This window comes from Hippopotamus amphibius, chromosome 8, assembly GCF_030028045.1.
Source record: "Hippopotamus amphibius kiboko isolate mHipAmp2 chromosome 8, mHipAmp2.hap2, whole genome shotgun sequence".
NCBI lineage: Eukaryota > Metazoa > Chordata > Mammalia > Artiodactyla > Hippopotamidae > Hippopotamus > Hippopotamus amphibius.
Genome location: NC_080193.1, coordinates 61,578,231 through 61,598,568, shown reverse-complemented (window position 1 = coordinate 61,598,568; position 20,338 = coordinate 61,578,231). Strand labels below are relative to the sequence as shown.

At 34.9% G+C, this 20,338-nt stretch overlaps 1 protein-coding gene across 19 annotated transcripts in view; it reads left to right on the top strand.

Moving 5' to 3' along the window:
- GTDC1 (glycosyltransferase like domain containing 1) overlaps positions 1-20,338 on the top strand; it is a 375,875-nt gene that overhangs the window by 58,515 nt on the left and 297,022 nt on the right. For 12 of the 19 annotated variants that reach the window (XM_057744701.1, XM_057744700.1, XM_057744680.1 and 9 more), the window contains one exon: positions 16,154-16,217. The exons of 1 other annotated variant lie outside the window; for it this stretch is intronic. The gene's annotated coding sequence lies outside the window, so the exon portion shown is untranslated. Of the gene's footprint in view, positions 1-9,856; positions 9,936-16,153; positions 16,218-16,307; positions 16,399-17,903; positions 17,994-20,338 lie in introns of all 19 variants that reach the window. 6 more of the 19 variants (XM_057744693.1, XM_057744688.1, XM_057744689.1 and 3 more) reach the window with 4 other exon arrangements.

The window sequence follows — 20,338 nt, the reverse complement described above, 5'->3', positions numbered from 1 at the left end:
GTCTGTAATTTTTAGAGCAGTTTTAGGTTCAGAAAAATTGAGTGGAAGGTACAGAGGGTCTCCCCTCCTTAACCTCCCCTACTGTCAAATCCCCACCAGAGTGGTACATTTGTTACAATCCGTGAACCAACATTGATCCATCATTGTCAGCAAAAGTCCTTCATTTAAATTCACGTTCACTCTTTGTGTTCCACATTTGAAGGGTTTTAACAAAGGTACAATGAAATATGTATTCATCCTTGTAATATCATACAGAATAGCTTCACTGCCCTAAAAATCCCCTGTGATTCACCTATTCATCCCTCCCTCCCTCTTTCCCATAGAGCCCCTGGCAAACCACTGATCTTTTTGCTACCTCAATAGTTTTGCCTTTTCCAGAATGTCTTATAGTTGGAATCATACAGTATGTAGCCTTTTCACATTGGCTTCTTTCACTCAGCAATATGCATTTAACACTATTCCTTGTGTTTTCATGGCTTGATGGCTTGTTTCTTTTTAGTGCTGAGTAATATTCCACTGTTTGGATGTACCACAGTGTGTTTATCCAGACACCTTTTGAAGGATAGCTTGGCTGTTTCCAAGTTTTGGCAATTCTGAATATATCTGCTGTAAATATTTGTATGCAGGTTCTTGTGTGGGTGAAAGTACCAAGGAGCATGATTGCTGGATTATATGGTAAGAGTATGTTTAGTTTTAATTTCGTCAGAAACTGCCAAAGCGTCTTTCAAAGAGGCTGTAACCTCTTGTAGTCCCACTACAAATGAAAGAGACTTCCTGTTTCTCCACCTCCTCTTTTAGTATTTCAGGTGGTCAGTGTTTTGGATTTTAGCCATTCTAATAGGTGTGTATTAATTTACAATTCCCTAATGACATATGATGTTGAGCATTTTCATATGCTTATTTGCCATCTGTATATCATCTTTGATGAGGTGTCCAAATCTTTTGCTTATTTTAAAATTGGGCTTTTTCAGTACCATATGACATCACTTATATGTGGAATCTAAAATATGACACCAATGAACCTATCTATGAAACAGAAACAAAATCAGGGACAGAGAATAGGCTAGTGGTTGCCAAGGTGGAAGAGGGTGGGAGAGGGTAGGAGTGGGAGTTTGGGATTAGCAGATGCAAACTGGCATATATAGAGTGGATAAACAAGGTCCTGTTGTATAGCACAGGGAACTATATTCAATATCCTGTGATAAACCATAATGGAAAAGATGTGAAAAAGAATGTGTATATGTGTATAACTGATCCACTTTGCTGTATAGCAGTAATTAACATAACATTGTAATTCAACTATACTTCAATAAAAAGTAAGTTTAAAAAGATTGGGTTGTTTCCTTATTGTTGAGTTTTAAGAGTTTTTTATGTTTTGTTTTGTTTTGCTTTGTTTTACTTTTTGGTATATTTTGGATGAGTACTTTATTAGATATGTCTTTTGCAAATATTTTTGCCCAGTCTGTGGGTTGTCTTCTTATTTTCTTGACGTCTTTTGCAGAGTGCAAGTTTTTAATTTTAATGAAATCCAACTTACCAGCTTCCCTCCCCAACCCCCTTCCATTGTGTCTTTGGTGTTATGTCTAAAAAGTCATGGTCAAACCAAGGTCATCTGCATTTTCTCATGTATTATCTTCTACGTCTGTTATAGTTTTCCATTTTACCTTAGGCCTGTGATCCATTTTGAGTTTTTTTTTTGGGGGGGGGGGAGGATATTATGTCTATATCTCGATTCAAATTTTTACATGTAGATGTCTGGTTGTTCGATCACCGTCTGTAGAAAAAAACTATCCTTCATTGAAATTGCCTTTGTTCCTTTGTCAAAGATCAGTTGACTGTATTTGTGTTGGTCTATTTTGGGGCACTCTTTTCTGTTCCTTTGATCTGTTTGTCTGTTCTTTCGCCAGTACACACTGGCTTGATTACTGTGTAATTAACTTTTAAAATAATAATTAGTAAACTATTTAAGTGTTTTTTGTTAAGATTTATAAAACAAGTTAACTTAAACCAATTTCTGTTATTAAGTGTGAGATGATATGTTATTTTTAAAAACAGATACATTATTGGTAATCATTTTAGTAAAATTTATATACAGTGGAAATAGTCATAATGGAAAGAAATAAAATTGTAATATTTTTACATTAAAGAAACTATACTCTTACACAGTAGCTTGTTTTATAAGTTCTGTTGACTCTTTAATACCTATTAAGGAATTTTACTTTTTCAAATATGAAATAATAGTTTAAATGTGATTATTGAGAAGTCGATTAATCTTTTAAAATAACACTCTTCAGTATGAGGAATCAAGATAGCTGTTCTTATATATGTATTTTTTGAAAGCTTTTGCTTTTTTAGCATTAGGAAGAAATGAAATTAGATCAATGTGCAAAGTTTGTGAAACAAATTGAGCTAGATCTTGGAGGATGCTAATAAATATATGGCTTTTTTTTTTTGCCTGGAGACCTATTCAGGAGGAAAAAAAAAACTAACCAGTAATATAAACTAATATGTGGTAAGCACAGTGTGGGTGGCAGTGCATTAAGCTCAGTAATGAGTTATTGTGACTGGTGACTGTAAACTAATGATATCACTCAGCTAGTTTTTACTCATGGTATCTTTAACCTTGTGTGTCAGAAACACAGTGAATTTACAAAGACGTCATTAGGTAATTGGGATGATTGTCAGCCATGATCAACTGTTAAGAATGTATTTTTTTATATCAGTTTCACTCAGGTATAATTTACTTGCAATAAACTGTACCCATTTTAAGTGGGAAATGTGATGAGTTTTGACAAAAGCACACAGTTGTGTAACTATGACCAAAATTATGATTTGGAATGTTTCTATCACCCCAGAAAGTTCCCTTGTGCCCCCTTGAAGTGACACCCCCCTACCCTCAATCTCAGTTTCCGGGCAACTGCTGATCTGCTTTCTGTATTGTAGATTGGTTTGCATTTCCTAAAATTCTTAGTAGTGTGTTTTGCTAAATGCAGAAGATATGTTCTTGAAAGATTGTTGGCAAATTGATTTTTTATAAAATGAAAAATGTTTTATTATATTAAAATTTTTGATATGCTCAAATGAAGTTCAGTGGTATTATTCCTAATATTTTGGATTTCAAGGTTTTCTGCCTTGTCCCCTCTCTGGAATAATTTAAATCTATATTGCATGTAACTTAATATATAAAACCAAGTCATGACACATTATTTTGTAGAGCAAATTATCTTTTGGTAGTTAAACTATTATCTCCTTGTCTGCTTATTTATAAAAGTTGATAAACAATATAAGAAATAAAAATTCTACAGCTCTTGTTGTTATTATAATTTAATACCTTCTTTATTCCATACAGTTGTCACTCAATAGACAGTTTAACCTTGCTGTGTAAAAGGCCATTTTCCTTGTCCTTATGCCCTACTGCCCGGACCTCTGGGGATAGGAGAGTTAGGGTGGATAAAATAGCTCTTTACTTCATGACATTCTGTTCTTTGTGGCTCCTCTTACTCATATGTAGTCTATTCTAAAGCATGCTGAAAAGTAGCAGTTGATCTCATGGAGAAAATAGCCCCACCTAGATGAAATATTAGAATCCTTTTATGACTTTTTATCAAATGTACTGAACGTTTACTTCTTTTTATAGGAAAGAGTTAAGAATCCTTTGCATATTAGAATGATTGGAGTTTTTTGATTTTGCCCAGAAACGTTCTGTTTCTAGAATTTATGCTGCTTCATTTATTAGTCATTTTGAAACTAGTTCTAAATAAAAGCCAAACATTATGAAATGTTTTTTCATCTTTGCTCCACCAAACATTTAAATTTCTAGTTAATTTGGAAAGCTTATACTCACATAAAGACAAATAATTCTATTTTAAACTTATTTAATATAGTAATACTTGGGGTAACTAATGTTCTACTAACCAAATCCTTAAGTAACTGGCATTTTGGAATGATAAGCGTATATCTGTTTAGAAATCCTGAAGATCTCTGTTTAAACACTGCTTCACGGAAACCTTCAGACAAAAGAAAAAATGTTTCAGAAGTCAATTTGAGAGAGACAGTATGTATGGGATGGGACTAAACAGCAATGTGATAAGAGCAACCAGCTTGAGAACTTATATGATGATTATGCTTTTCAAAATCAGTTAGTCAATACTTTTTTTTTTTTTAAAGTAGTGCCCAGGCTATTTTAAAAATTTCCTCATTTTGGGGGAGTATCTCCCGAAGCCCAGGCGTATTCCATTTAGCCTAGACTGTAATGGCTTACACATGGTCCTCTCTTCAGCAGGTTAAATCAAATGGGAGAAGAGACATAAACAATAACCTGTGTTACAAAGCAGATTGCACCAATGTTCTAATGGTAGCATCTAATGGTGCAGTGGGGAGGGGAAAAATAATTCTGGCTTAGATGTCAGGGAAGGCTTCATTGTGATATTATTTAAATAGAGTGATGAATTGCATTAAAATTTCTATTTTTTTTCCCATTTACAAAGTTATTATTTACTTCAGAAAATTTGGAAAACCGGAGAAGCATTGAGAAAAAAAGGAAAAAAAATTATATTAGCATGAATGTTTTCATAGATAATCCATTACCTATGGATTACCTTTAGGTATATTTTCAGCTGTCATTTTTCATTTTATAATATGGACATTTCTCCATGTCATTAAGTATTTTTCTGCAACATCATTTTAAATAACTGCAATAGTCATTTAACTGCTGTATAGGTAATAATGTAATTTATTTAACCAGTCACCTGTTATTGAACATTTAGATTGTATCTGCTTTTTATTTTACTCTTGTGAAAAACACTGTCAAAACTATTCTTGTGAACATGGCTGATTCTTTTAAATTAATTCTTATTTTGTCAAAGTAATATATTCACCTAGTATAAAATTCTAATTGTTGTAAAAAGCCTATTAGTAAATTCAGTTGTGCCTTAACCACTCTTTCCAGTCCCCTTCTCTACAGGCAACCATGTTTAACCTTTCATCTGTTTCTTCTGATTGTTATCTCAATATTGCTGAATTATGTACACACACATTGTTCCTTTTGATTCATTTATTTTAGATGTTGACTTTATATTATAGTCTTTGAGGATTTTTCATCTTTATACTTCCATCTTTTCTCAACATATTCCCAGTATTGTTAGATTACAGCTTTTGGCTAACTTATTTTTTGGTGTTACATTATTATACTTTTCAGATATTATTTATAACTGAGGATTGTAATGAGCTCTGATAAGAAGTTCACTTTTGATTTTTATTTTTCTTGAAGTTAGTAATTCCTTGTTTTTTCATTTGCCTAGCTTATGAGTCACTCTTAATATTTTTTTCTATATCATCCAGGAGCTTCTCAGTATAATTTTCTATAAGGTGAATCACATTGGATAATTTGTTTCCATTTTTTTCTTGAATATATGTTTCTGGGAGACTGCCATTCTCCTCCTATCTCATTCCCTAGATACGTTCTCTTCCTGTGCTGTTAAACTAGGAACTCCCTTTGCCTTTTCCTGAATCTCATATTGTTTTCATTCTTCTTGTCTTATTCCTATATTTTTGTGGTATATATCCTGTAGTAGCTTCTGGAGAAAGGGTATGTGAGAGAAAAATATCTTTATTCAGTTTTCTCACTTGATTAATATTTTGCCCGAATAATTACATTTTAAATTGAAAAACACTTTCCTTCAGAATTTTTGAAGGGGTTAACATTGCCTTCCTTCTTGCTGTTGCAAAGTCCGAAGTCTTTAGATTCCTTGATTTAACTGTTTAAGAAAAATAAGTGGAAGGGGGAGTGTCTTGGTATAAGGGCATTGGGGTTTTTTTGTTTGTTTTTTTAACTTTTTTAACCATGAAGAAGACAAAAAAGAGATTCAAGGCAGAGGGACTGGCAGAGGCCATGTGACAGCCCAAGTGTCCACTTTGTTTAGAGAATGAGGACATCTAGGTTCATGTGAGGAGAGTGTAGGAAGCAGTTGGAACAGGGTAGATTGAGACTTGATAATGGATGCCCATGGCCTGAAGCTTTGAATTTGTTTTGTAGGTACTATTTCACCCAGCTACCATCAGTTGTATGAAGCCTGCCTTGACTTATGGTTGGCAAAATGAATTGACCTCTGGATTATTGTCTCCTACTACTTTGTGCACGCACACATGCATACATGTACACTCACATGTGAGCGTGCGCACGCACACACACATGCGCACATCTCTTAAGTATCTGTGTGCCTGTCTTTCCCATTAGAATATACCTTTGTGTGAGGGTGTGACATAATTAGGTCTGAGTTAAGGAAAGCACAGCAGGTCAGTTCTTAACATTCATGGTGGTTGGGATGCCATTGAAAACTGGAGGATGGACAGGAGGAAGAAGGATGTAAAAGAAGAGAGAAGAGAAGGTTATTGCATTGTCCAGATTTGAAGAAATAAGTCTCTGATGTAATAGTCTACTGAGAGTGGGAGGGATATTATTTCCAACAATTATATTCTGATCATTCCCAGGGGCCTCATTATTCTTAATTTTGGAAATACTATTTTTTTTTTAATGTATTTTGTACACATTTTGCTTTAAACTTTTATCTCTTTTTGTTTCCTTTGAGAATAGTCTGAAACAATTTTAACTGTTGGTTTTTTAAAATTAAAAAAAAGTGAGGTTTTGGTTATACAATTGATTAATATTAATGATGATCTGAAATACCATCTTAATTACATTTGGTTAAAGAAAAACAATAGGGAATTTTGGATGAAAATAACTGGTAAAAATATATTATTTTTTATGGCCGTTTCCTTATTCTAGCAGATCCATTGTCTAAGAATGTTAACCTCAGTATTACCAAAAAGATTCTTTAGTTTCTCCACAAAATTTCAATATTAAAAATAAGATCTTTTCTCCGAGATGAATAATTATTCAGATAGTAAAGAATTGGTTAAATATTGTGTTTATGTGTTTGATTATTGATTGCCTCCTTAAAAGCAAGGCCAAATATTTTTATTTAAAAAGATGCACCATTTAAGAAATTTTTGAATAGCATACCACTGATACATCTTTACTTTCCAAGCTGCCTTTTATTGGCTAGTGCTCTGCTATAAACAAGAGATTAATGTATTTAGAAAATTTTGTGATGCTAATTACAATTTATTAAGCACTTTCTGTATGTCAAACTCTGGCTCAAATAGTTAAGGGACACTGTCTTATTTAAAAACACCCCCTGATGAGGTGGGTCTTGTTTATTATTACATGAGGAAATTGAAGCACAGAAAGGTTAAGTTTCTCATCCAAGATTATGCAGGTAGCAAGTAGCAGAGCAGGAGATGTTTGTCTCTGGTTTGTGTGTCTTTTCATTATTAATCGTTTTTTCTTTTGAAGTATTCTGGGAGAGATCTTAAGGGATATTAATCCTGTAAGTGGCATCACATGTGAATGGTATATATACCTCCCCAATCAGTAGATGACTATTTTGTTTGCTAATTTCTTTTAGTGGGTAACTTCTCATCTTTTTTTGATCCTTCTAAAATTGCATACCCAGCACTGACCACTGTCTTGCACGAATGGAAAAAAAATGGGCCAACATAAGATTATTATTTAACTAGTTTTTTCTTTTTTTATATCCTGTTTAAAAAATAACAGTATTTTCTTTGAAAAACTTTCTGTACTTATTGAGACAACATTGTGTGTGATTTAATGTGTGTGATTGATAGATATAATTCTATATTTACTTTTTATACTGTCATACTATTCTTTCACAAACCATGTAAAGCCTCTCCAACTGCTTATCCTCCTTAGTAGTATCTTTAAGACAGAGTCACAATGTGTTTCTTCCTAAATACCCAACAGTTTAGTATTCTATCAGATGTTTTGCAGGGCTTCAGCAAGTCCTTATAGTGCAAGTCTTCAAGAGGCAATGCAGTAAGCAGAGCACTGCAGCGGAGACACCTGTAGAGATCAGCACACCTGCCCTCAAGCAAAAGCTAGTAATCAGTTGCTCAGATTCCCTTGCAAACTTCCCCAGTGTTGTTACACATGAAACATGAAGATCACAGCGATGCTGTCATGAGCTCCGCACTGTTGGAGTTGTTTATGCCCATTCAATTTTTAATGTTCCTATAAGACATTTTGATGGAAACTCTAAGCCCAAAGGGATTTGCATGCTTGATCAAACCTGTGATGATTTAAATATAGAAATAAAGAGAAACCTTTGGGTTACATTGACCCTTAACTTTTAGGATGGCGTTAGTGGAAGACATTAACATGATCCTGGAGGCAAAGTTGTGTTTGATCAACCTTCACAACTTTTTTGTTTCTTGACAGCAGGTATAGCTTCAGTAAATCTAAACAAGTTCTTTAAGGCTTATAGATCCAAGTGCATGTGGATATCTGGATGGCATCATCTGAATATTTTAAAAGATGATTTTATACCAACCACTTTTATCAAAATTGAACTACTCTCAAGTACCAACCTTTTAATGCCACCACATGGTCATATACAGTTTATGTTGCTAAAGAATGAGATGATAGATGATTGAATTTTAGTAAAATATCATAGCAAATATGAATTGGATATATTGGGGCCAAAGAAATTTATTACTCAAAGTACTTGGAAAGTCTTTTTATTACCATTGTTTTACTTGGATATTTTATATATTTTATATATATCTCCTAGATACTATGTGAGGTAAAAGCTAGTGTTTTACTAGGTAGTTTTTAACTCTAGAATTCAGTCCTTTAATTGTTATGTTGGTATAAGTTATTAATAAACAGCTTCACTAAAGATACATTACTGATGATTCTTAAATATATTTAGTTTGAAAAATACTATGATTTCTAATATCACAGCAAATTTGGTTCAGGTTTATTCTGAGAAAAAATAACTCTAGCACCTCATTATTTAAGCATAATGTGATGGATATGCATTCTTCCTAAATTATTCTTATAGACAAATGTGCATCGTGGAATTGTCAAATTTAGAGTAAAACTAAAGAAGATGTTATACAGCCCTGGACTATCATTGGCAGAGATGCTAGTGAATTCAGTCAGCCCGTTGTGCCTCACATTTTCCTTCATTAATAGATAGGTAGACTCTTCCAGTGGGTTTCTGAGCATAGTTTCTTCGTTAGTTCTTCAGGAAAAGTGAAACGATTGATGTGAATGTTAAAAAGCTTACCTCTAGATTTTACATTTGCCTGCCTTTCTTAGCCATAGTCAGCCTCAGCATGGATGGGACTGGGGATGCTCCACTTGTAAGCTGATGACCGTGATGCTAGCATAAACAAAGCATTTTTGCACATTATATGCAGAACGTTTTGGCTAGTTTATACTTCATTGACTTTCAGGAATTTCACAGAAGTCATTCCTAAGAACTGGTCTGTCTTTAGCGGCCTTTGGAATTCCTAATAATTTCATATAAATGTTGCATAAAACTTTTTCAGTCTGTTTCTTACATAAATGCTCCATGTGCCCTGGGTCAGTATTTTATTTATCGTTTTATCCTTGATGCTTAACTCAATGCAATCGGTCAATGTTGGTTGGATTAGTGAATGATTGAAAATACTGTGCATGCATACGAATAGCCCGTGGAAACACTATAGTAAAAGGTGGATCATATGGAACACTTTGTAATAGGAAAGACTTTTTTTTCTGTATATTTTTTCCAGTGTAATCCTAGGTTGATTTTTTTCTAGAGTAAGTATCTGTGATTTGACTTTTCCTTTTTACTATCAGTGTGTCAAAAATATTCCATGAAAAAAGATTTTATATGTTTACTAAAGTGAAATTTTTCTTACTCTAAGTCACGCTCTGAACCCATTGAGCTTACTTAGCTTTGTTTTCTACTTCTCTCTAACCCTTTTTTTCTCTTCCTTTTCTGGATAGACTTTTCACCTTTTCAGGATAAGCTGCACTTCCTCCTGGTGTCATGCTTTTGGTCTCTGAGCTCCAGTCTCATGAGCTTGTAAGTTTCTTCTGGTTTTGACTCACCAGTTTAGAACTAAATCATATGTGTTTCTGTATTTTGCAAAATGTGTCTACATCTAGTAACTTCATTACTATGATCTTAAAATTTTAAAAATTAAAAAAATATATTTTCTCATTTTATTTTTGGCTGTGTCGGGTCTTAGTTGTGATGTGTGGGCTCTTCGTTGTGGCACGCGGGCTTCTCTCTAGTTGTGGTGAGTGGGCTCAGTAGTTGCGGTGCGTGGGGTTAGTTGCCCCGTAGCATGTGGGATCTTAGTACCCCGACCAAAACCGAGTGCCCTGCATTGGAAGGTGGATTCTTAACCACTGGACCACCAGAGAAGTCCAAAATTTTAAAAATTTTAATTTTTTTCTTTCTGGCCTATGGGAATAGTCACTCAGTACATGCTAGTTAATCTCTAGCTCTGTAGAAGGAAAATACATTTCTAGAGAAAGTAAGAAAGACAAATAGACACAGATAGGAGAGAAGGAAAGGAGAGAATACAGGAGGGAGGGAAGGGGAGGAAGGTAGGAAGGAAAGAAGGAAGAGAAGAAGGAAGAGAGGAAGGAAGAGAGGGAGGGAGGGAGGGCAGACCAGCATATTTTGTGGAATAGGGAAAGAGCAATGACTTTGGAATTTGAAAAACTTGAGTTCAAATTCTGATTCTGCTTCCTCGCTTTGTAATGTTCAGTGGGTATAAATGATATTAATATCTACCTGGTAAGCTTGTTGTGTTAAATTAATTAATGCATCTAAAGTGCTTATTAGCACATTCTCTGGCACAGAATACACATCTTAGCTAACTCTGTTATTTTTGCAGGTGAGGAAGGTGAGGTTTAGAGAGCTGACCAGCAGTCATTCAGTCAGTAAATGATGGAGAGACGATTGAAACCCAGATTCTTCTTACTCTAAAGCAGTGTTTTTCAAACGTTAGTGTACCTCAGAATTTCCTGAAGGGCTCATCAAAATACAGGCTGCTGGCCCCACCCCCTAGTTCCTAGTTCTGTAGGTCTGGGCTGGGGCCTGGGTACTGGCATTTCTAGTAAGTTCCCACCTGCTGCTGCTGTTGCTCCCATTGCTGGTCTAGGGACCACACTTTGAGACCCAGTGCCCTCTAGCAGTATTTCTCAACCATAGCTGCACGTGCAAGACATCACCTAGGAGTTTCTAAAAGTTATTGATGAAACCAAAATCTCTGATCCTGTGGTTTAAGTATTAGCTTAAAAAAACCGAACCAAACCAAACAAAAAAACCCCACGAAAAACCCCTCCAGGTGATTCTGTTGTGTAGCCAGAATAGGAAACACCACTCTGCCTAAAGCTAAACTCTGCAGTTTTCCGTTAGCACTGGGTGCCAAGCAAAGCTCTGGCCTTGAATACTTTCTGGGTGCTCAGTGAGGCAAGGCCACTGTAGTGTGTTGTTTTTGTCCTGTGATGATTGAAAACAATTGCTCCAGCCTAGAATTCCTTTATTACTTTAACTCTTCTCATTATTTGTGTCTATTGTTTGCATTTGTCCAGTTTCATCCTCCATGTGTCTTGAATACATTCATCAATCTGTATTTTACGTTACTATTTGGCAGAAGCAGCTATTTAGCAATAGTTGACTTGAGGTACAAAGTAAATAAAAGAATGTATCTAATTAAAAAAAAAAAGCAACCTACTGTGCTTTTAGAGTTTGATTATGAGTTTGTTCTTCTTTTTGAGATGTTGTTGGAAACTTTATGTTTTTATTTTAGGGTACCCAGTTATTGGTTACAATAGATTATGATAGCTGGGCACCCAGGAGTACATTAAAAAAAATGTAGCAGATTAATTGGTAATATTTCAATCATTTCTTCTGCTACATGATTAGGTCAACATATGTATACAAACCAAGGCATCCATTACTGGATAAGACTGGACAAAATACCAGATAATTTCCTTAACCTTTAAGCAATGAAATTATAAATCCCTATGCAAATGATTAAGGCTATCTTTGTCTATCACCCCTTTTTGATCCTATGGACTGTTAATTCTTCTCTGCCCTGCTGAGTCTTATTAAAACTTCTGACTGATGTACTTTTATTAAAAGATTTAGAATTTACCAATTTAAAACACTTGCTTACCTCTAATTTAACTAGGCCATTAAACACAATATTTTGCAAAGGGAAAAAGTCAATAGCTGTTTCTTTAAAAAAATAATAAATTGAAATGAATTTTAAACTCTGCTTAGAGGTGAGCAACTGCTATATATACTACTAGGTCTTTTGATAGTTGATTTGTTCCTTTAGTATGCAAATTTTAGGTTTACAAAGATCTACAGCTTTTATTTAAGAAATATGCCTGGAGGCTAGATTGGTAAGCTTTAGAGAGATATCTAGTTTGGTGTGAAATAAATAGTTGTTAAAGGATCACATGAATTGGGTCCCAGAAGATGAAGAGTAGAGCTGAGACAGATTGAGAAAAACTGACTGTATTTCATTTCATTTGGCTAAAAATACCACTAAATTAAAAATGAACACAATGAATGATGGCAACACAAAGCAAATTAATGTGAATAAGCCTTTTTTGGGGGTAGATTCTGTGAAAAGTTCTGACTTGTTAGAAGTTTAAAGGAAAGGGCTTACTATATCCCTGACAGCTTTACAGCTTGGGGTGGAAGACTTTCTCTTGGCCAAGGAGGAAGGAATGGGTCACTCTGCTGCCCAGTCAAGTCTGCAGCATCACTTTTGGTCAGTGAGGTGACAGATGTCATAGAATATGCTCACATTCAAAAGAAAAGGGTTGCTCTCTTAGGTTGGAGGCTAAGCAAATAATGTCATAGTTAGATTTCTAGCTTTGGGTAAACTTTGCATTACTGATCTTTTGGAATCTCTAACAGATTTTTTTTTCTTAAACAACTTTTTTTTTTTTAAAAGGTACAAAATATATTTCTATATTGATAGCTTGTAGAATCCTTTTTTCTTTTTTTAAAGTGCATCTGTCTTAGATGGTTTTAACCAATTAGGCTCTCAGAGATAAGGATGCTCAAACAGCATTATCTCCCAACTGAAATGGCCTCTGTGGGCATGTTTGTTGTATATCTTTGGTGGTGGACAGTGAGGTGTGGAGGCGGGGGTGATGATGATGTGTGAAGTTGGATAGCTAGAGCTTTCACTGAGGCTGAAGTCCTAACTCCTCTACCAGCAAGAACCCCTCTATGCATGTGTATATATATGAATAGATTTCCATACCTTTTCCTATTCAATATTGTTTTATTTTTATTTTTGAGCTTCAAGATTATTTTAAAAATTTTCTTGCTTTTTAAAATTAGTTTCTTTTCTAATTTTTATTGGAATATAGTTGATTTACAATGTTGTATTACTTTTTGCTGTACAGCAAAGTGAATCAGTTATATATATATATTGGGTTGGCCAAAAAGTTCATTTGAGTGTAACATCTTACGAAAAAACCCAAACTAACTTTTTAGCCAACCCGATACGTATATCCACTCTATGTTAGATTCTTTTCCCATATAGATCATTACAGAGTATTGAATAGAGTTTCCTGTTTTTAAAACTTTTGAATTATCACTGTGTTTACTTGGTTCAAGTTGAAAATGTATGATTTCAAAGGGTATGAAATCGTTCCTCCTCTACCTTATTCCCTGATGCTCACATTCTTTATACACATGTAACCAGTGTTATTGTCTTTTTGGGCATCCTTTTAGAGATATGTATGCATATATAATCAGTATGTTTATTTATTTTTTCCCATTTCTTTTCCCCAGTGTTTTTATTTATATATTTATGTTGTGAGGTTTTTATTTTGGAAGTTTTTTTAAGAACTGAGAAATTGCATTTAAAAATATAGACTGTATAGCCCTATTCAGGTATGAATTATTTCTACAGGTTTTTTAGAAACACTGAAATTCTTTGAAGAACCAATCCCCCTCTCCCCAAACATTTCCCCCCCACCCCACATGACTTTGTGAAGCAGAATTACATGGAAGTCTTTGCAAGTTTCCGTGGTTATGAATCAAGGCCTGACTTTCCTCTGTGGCCTCACTGGACATACCCCGTTTCTGAGACCCATACAGTTTTCATGTCTACATGGTAATGTTTTCCCATTCTTGAGAAATTCTCATTTGGATGCTTGGAGCTCAGAGCAGATGACTCTTTCGTGTCTTCTTTCATTATTTCATCCTTATCCTCTCTTCCACTCACCTAGTTTTGCTTCTAAATATTCATCACATTTGGTTTTATTTAATTTGACTTTTTCTGATCTTAGTTGAGTGAATAAGTTTAAGAATACTGGGAACCATCTAAGGCTATTTTGTTCTTTTAAATTTTACTTCTCTAGAATCTGCAAAAGGTAGTGATGAGAGTTTGGGATCCTGGAGCTAGATTGCCTGGGTTTGAGGCCTAAGAACGTGACCTTGGGTGACCTTGTTTTGACAGCAGAAATTGATCAGATTTGTCTGTAGAAGCAAAAAAACAAAATTCTTTTGATTGAATGGAACTTGCCAAGAATTTGGATGGAACGTGGTTCTTTATTAAATATTAAGGGTACGAAGTATTCATTATCCTCAGCCAGGTTTTCAGGAATGCTGTTCAGTACCTGTTCTCAGTCTTCTCTTATAAAGACAGAGCACATGTCATAAAATCCTAACTCAGTCTAGGTGTGTGTGTTTTGATGTTCGGAAATAATGAGGTTGTGATTCTTTGTCTTCTAGAATAGCTCTTCTGTCCTCATCTCTGAAATGAAGAGGCGTGACTAGCTGTCCCTATAGTCCCTCCCCTGTCTCAATTCTTTAAGGCCCTGACTAACTCTGAGGACTGGAGTGAACATCTCCATGACGTACCAGATAAATGTAGGCCGTTCTCGCATGCCTCGGTCATATATATCATCTTGTCTATTTGTTTTATATCATGTATCACACATTGAAATGGTACTGCCGATCTCCTTGTTTCCCGTCCTCCTTCCTCTCCTGCAAAAAGCTCCAGCGGGGCAAGCTTTGTTTGTCTTGTTCGCTGATGAATTCCCAGCACCAGTGTGATGCCAGAGAGATGCTCAGGAGGTGAATATCTAAATACACTATTTTCTTTGAGAAAGTTTACTACGTAATCATGTGAAACAAGGCCTCTCACGTTTTTCTGTTTTTTTGTCTCTTACCTTGATTTATGTCTTCTCAGTGTTTGTTTATTGTTGTTGTTGTTGTTGTTTTGGTGACACCTCAGCTCCGGATCCTCTCTCTGGCTGTGAATGCTTTCCCATCTTGTTCACAGTTGTTGTCTGGAAGGTTCACCTTTTTTTTTTCTGGTGTATGTTATTTTGATTCTGATTACTGTTTTGAATAATTCTTTTAGGAGATGTGTTTGGCTAATCCTGTAATTTTGTCCTGCGTAAACTGTTTGGGAGTCACATTTCTTACTGCTTCGATAGCTCCTCCTTTTTGCTTGTCACATAGGATTCTTTTTGGATGAGTTGCTCTGCTAGTTCTGACCCTGTCAGTATTGATATACCTGAGGATTCTGACTTTAATATATACAGAACAGGAAAGTCAGAATATCCACCCTTGGGTGTATGGTAATATCGTTCTCTTCACTCATGGTAATATCATTTTCATCATTCATGGCAGGCAGAGAACATAGGGCTGTGTAAGTTAAATAACAGTTTAACTTGATGTTATGCTCTCCCAGAAAGGAGTGTTCTCAAGGTGTTTACCCCAGATCTACAAGTGTCTGCACCTCCATTGTTTCCCTGGGGTAAAAACCCCAAACCTGGATTGATTATCTATATGCATTCCAACCTGCCTTTGAGATTTTAGACTATACTCAGCAGAGGTTCTTGACAGTTTTTTGGATTATAGATCTTTTTGCAAATCTCGTGAACTATTGACCTTCTCCCTAGAGAGATATACATTTACATAAACCCACACATTTTGCATATATCATTCAGGAGTGCATAGACTCCTAAAGGCTGTCCATGTACCAAGGTTAAAGATCTCTAATCTGAATTATTATTATTTTTTTGAGTCATAATTAATTTGGGAAATCCTTGGAAAGACTGAAAAAAGCTCTTAGTTAAGACTCAAAATATTTCTGTTCTTAGAGGTTCTTCTCCCATCTTGGAATATCGAAGAATCAGACTACTAGATCATTCAAGTAAACTCTCGTCCAGGTCAGGATTCAGAATTCAGACTGAGTTTAATTCGAAAATACCAACCTAACTATGTCCTCTGTGATTTCACAGATATCTCTACATTAGCCAGATTGGACATATGTAAAGAGAGACATCAATAAATCTGGATCATCAGGTAAGCAAATGGAACTTCATTTTTATTTCTCTGTCAATTAAGTCCTCTGGTAATATGTGGTAATTTCCTATTATCTACTCTTTACTGCAGTGTGGGTCAGTGAGATGAATAGAAGGAAGATAAAGAGAAGGAAGCATATCCTTTCTTAAGTTTTACCAGATTACTTCCTCGGCTACTTGAAGTCATATTTCTTTATTTTTATTTTATCTCCTTATTATTTCATATATTCACACATATAGTAGATAAAAATTCCCTGCTCTTCTTTTTATGTATATACTTTGGAGAGTTGTGGACAGCTCTCATATTGTTCCTTGGTTGTCAGCCAAGTGGTACACATTTAACTCCTTTAATCTTTCTTTGTAATTCAGTTGGCTTGGCTGCTTTTTCTAGATTTCCTCCCATTTCATCTGCATCATTAATAAACAGAAAACACAGGCTATCGCCTGGCTTCTTGTATACCTTTCATTCTTTTTGCTTCCTGATTTTGCCTCATATTCCTTACTGAATTAAAGCCAGCCAGACATCACTCTCTGGACCACTTTGGCAATACATGAATGCCTTGCCTACAACTATCAGTGTCCCATGCGGTAATAGCATCAGCAGTATATCCTAGAGGAAAGAAAGGAAATGCAAAAGGAGAACAGTGTGGAGCAAAATAATGCATTTTTTTGATTATATAGCAGACTTACCCTTGCCACCCAGAGCAAATCATTATACCTGAAACTTTTATCACAGGTTTTGTCATCCCAAAGTATTGTGCACGGGCACTAATTTAAATAAGAGAAGCATGTATATCATTTGAAGTTCAGCCACTGTTCTCTCTGGGTTTCTTCCCCATGTTCTCCCTCCCCCATTGCCTTTCCCAGCGCTGATCGTGACTTGCTATCAGAATCTGTGGCCATGAACAAAACTGGGCAGGGGATCATTTTGTCAGAAATTAGATAGGCTCAGGTGGTAAATGCTCCATGCCTCCATGTGTAACATCTGAGGCAAGTGCTTTAGTTCTTGCTATTTCTGTAACAGCCGTTGGTCTTCTTTTAACAGCTGATTCAGTGGAGATGTGCAAGAGGAAGGAACTCGTAGACCTTTGGTGCTATTCATCAATGCTGTATTAGTTTCACAACTTCCCCCCCACCCCCGATTGGCAGGGAGAAGCATACTGCTTCTAGATGATGCTGAGCTTAGTGTAAAATATGCCAGCATGGGATCTGGGCTTGTCACAGTTCATTCTTTCTTTTCATTTGGTTTGTAGAAAATGGACCTCTACTTCTACTTATCTTGTGCATTAGAGAGAAAAAGGTCATACCTCTATTGCTAATGGCTTATTGGTGTTTTTGGTCTCCGGATTCAGGTAGTAGATTTAGTTGAAGCTTGCAGCAGCACACACTTAGCTTCTCAATTGTGTTAGCTTTGCTTCTAGTACAGAATTGAATAGGATAGAAGAGACGGTTTTCCTGTTTGTGTCTGTGGCAACTTTGTAGATGATTTGTGGTTTAATCCTTTAAACATTTTTGATCGTTTATCACCTCTTTCCCTATAAAGGCATACACTTCAGATTTAATGTTATAATCTTTTAATCAGGTTATTTAATTTTGGAGAACTCAAGGTCACAATAGCAACTGACACAGTTGCCTCTGAACAGTGACCTAAAAATTATAATACTTATATTAGTTCTTTTTTTGCCAGATTTTATGGTCTTCCTTCATACTATCAGATTTTAAATAAGATTATGTGATGGTGTATCATGTACTTCTCGGTCTCTCGCCTCTTAAACAGGTAAATATACAACTTGGACCCCATTTAAATCTGATTTTTTAAAATGTTAATCTCTCACATGGCTTTTAAACTGTCGACAATATTGTACTCACGCTAATTTCTTTAGGCAATTGATCCATTCTTCAGCATAACTTTTGTTTCTTGGGTCTTTTCAAGACCTGTCAAAGAAAACAAAATGCTAACCTGACTTTAAAGGGGCAAAAAAAATCCCTCCCCCTCCCCCGTACTATATTATTCTTTGTTCTCTATGTGCATCAAAGTGACAATCCCACACTGTCTCAATTGAGGGAGTCTAGCGCAAAAATGAAAAACAGCCTGGCACTGTTCTAGGCTAGCAGCCAACATGTTTTGTGTAGCTTGGTTCTGGCGGTGGTTTTCATAAGGCAGAGGGTCTACCCTCCCAGCATCACTGAAGAAAGGCAAGCAGACTTAGTTTTTCCTACTTATACCATTTCTTTTCCCTCGTCTTCCTCTTTCTTCACGTAAAACACCATCATGAAGAAAACAAACAACTTTTTCTCAGAGACATCATTCTTCTCATAACTTCCACATTTACTAAATGGCATTGTTCCTTCTAGAAGCTTGTGCTAAATTTGCCTTTTCCAGCTCTCCTAGAGATTTCCTTCACAGTTGCATTTTTGCCATACTTTTCAGAAAACCCTTCTGAATATTGCTAACTTTGGTCATGTTGACATAGTATTTTTGATTGGTAGGAATCTTGTATTGCTTCACAGCTTATTATTTGAATTGAAACTCTTGAGTAATATTTGCTTACATTATAGGAATTTTTATGCCAAGCTATCTCTTGTTGAGACCAAAAAGCTTGCTATTGTTTTCTATTTTTATCTAAAACTCAGAGTCAGTTCATATCTTTTATAGATTGAATACTCATTTTTGGAATGTCTGATAAGTGTTAGCTACATAAGCAAGTGAGCTTCCATTAAATACAAGGATGTGCATTTAAATTTTTTTCCTTTGAAATCAAAATGCAAGGTAAAACACAAAAGTGTTTTTAAGTTTCCCAAGTTTTTCTAAATTGTATTTAGTGACCTACTATTACAAGTGATGTGAAAATGTGGCATGATTTTTAAGTGATGATTTGAAGAGGAGACTAGATTTTCACTATGAGCAAGTGTTCTATGAAATTTCGTAGAATGTTCCTCAAAATGTAAATGTGTTTTCTGTTGTATTAAGCAAAACAAATCATTTACTTTCAAGTGATCTACTTTAAAAATTACTGTTTTACAATCAAGATATGAATAGTTAAATAGGCAGAATTTGTTTTCTTAGGAGATTGATGTTATTTTGACTGATTTTTATTTTTAAAATTGTCAATGATTTCTGGCAATGAGAAAATTACATCGTGAGGAAAAACATGTATTTTTGTAAATATGTAAGAAATGTGACTAAAAAGAAAGTAAACAGTGGTTTGTGTTAGAATTATTAATGTGAAACATTTTTATGTGCCATAGATGCTGGAAAATGTATGTATTATGGATACATTGATAAACTTGTGCAATCTAAGAGTTTTTTCCCAGAGATTTGTAATTTAGAAAATGCTTTAAAATAATTAAAAGGATTTGTAAAACAGGAATATCAGAAGTATGCATTAAATAAACTCACCTGTTATTTTCTCTCATTCTTTAGACAGGTTCAGCAACATATTGGCTCATTACTTTAACAAAACAAACAAATATTCAAATTGATTTGTATGTATAATGCACATGTATTAAATGCTATGATTCTCAAGTCCCTCCAGTGCTGTTTTTTGTTTGTTTTAAACTTATATTTAAGTGGCTTTTTCTGTAGAGCAGCTAAAATGAATCTGTATGAGGTGCTTGTTAAGTTATATTAATTAAATCTTTAGGTCAACATTTTAAGCTTAAGAATGGTGTTGTTTTTGAAAAGGAATGCCAGTGAAACTGTGTTTTCCTCTTGGTCCAATTAAGTGCATGACTATCTTGGGTCCTTTATGTCAAGGTTTGATAATATTAGAATTGGAGGTCAAAGATAATGCAGACAAAAACTCTTTCCTTCTGTATGTTCATATCTGTTGAATGTTAATTGTATATTGAATACTGTTCATTGACTTTAAATACATTTTCTCTGTTGGTATGATTTTTATTTGCAATTAAGCCCTTTATCTTTTTTGTGGTAGGAATATATCTTTCGAAGACTTAGGAATTGCAACATGAATTGTCCTATTTATTTGTTTATTCTAACTGTACACAGAGGCATAATAGAAATATATTTAAGATCTATAGTGTTTGAGCAGTATTTTTGATAAATGCTATTTTTTCATTTTTGTAAGTAAAAAATTCTACAGTGTTGTTTATAAGACATAT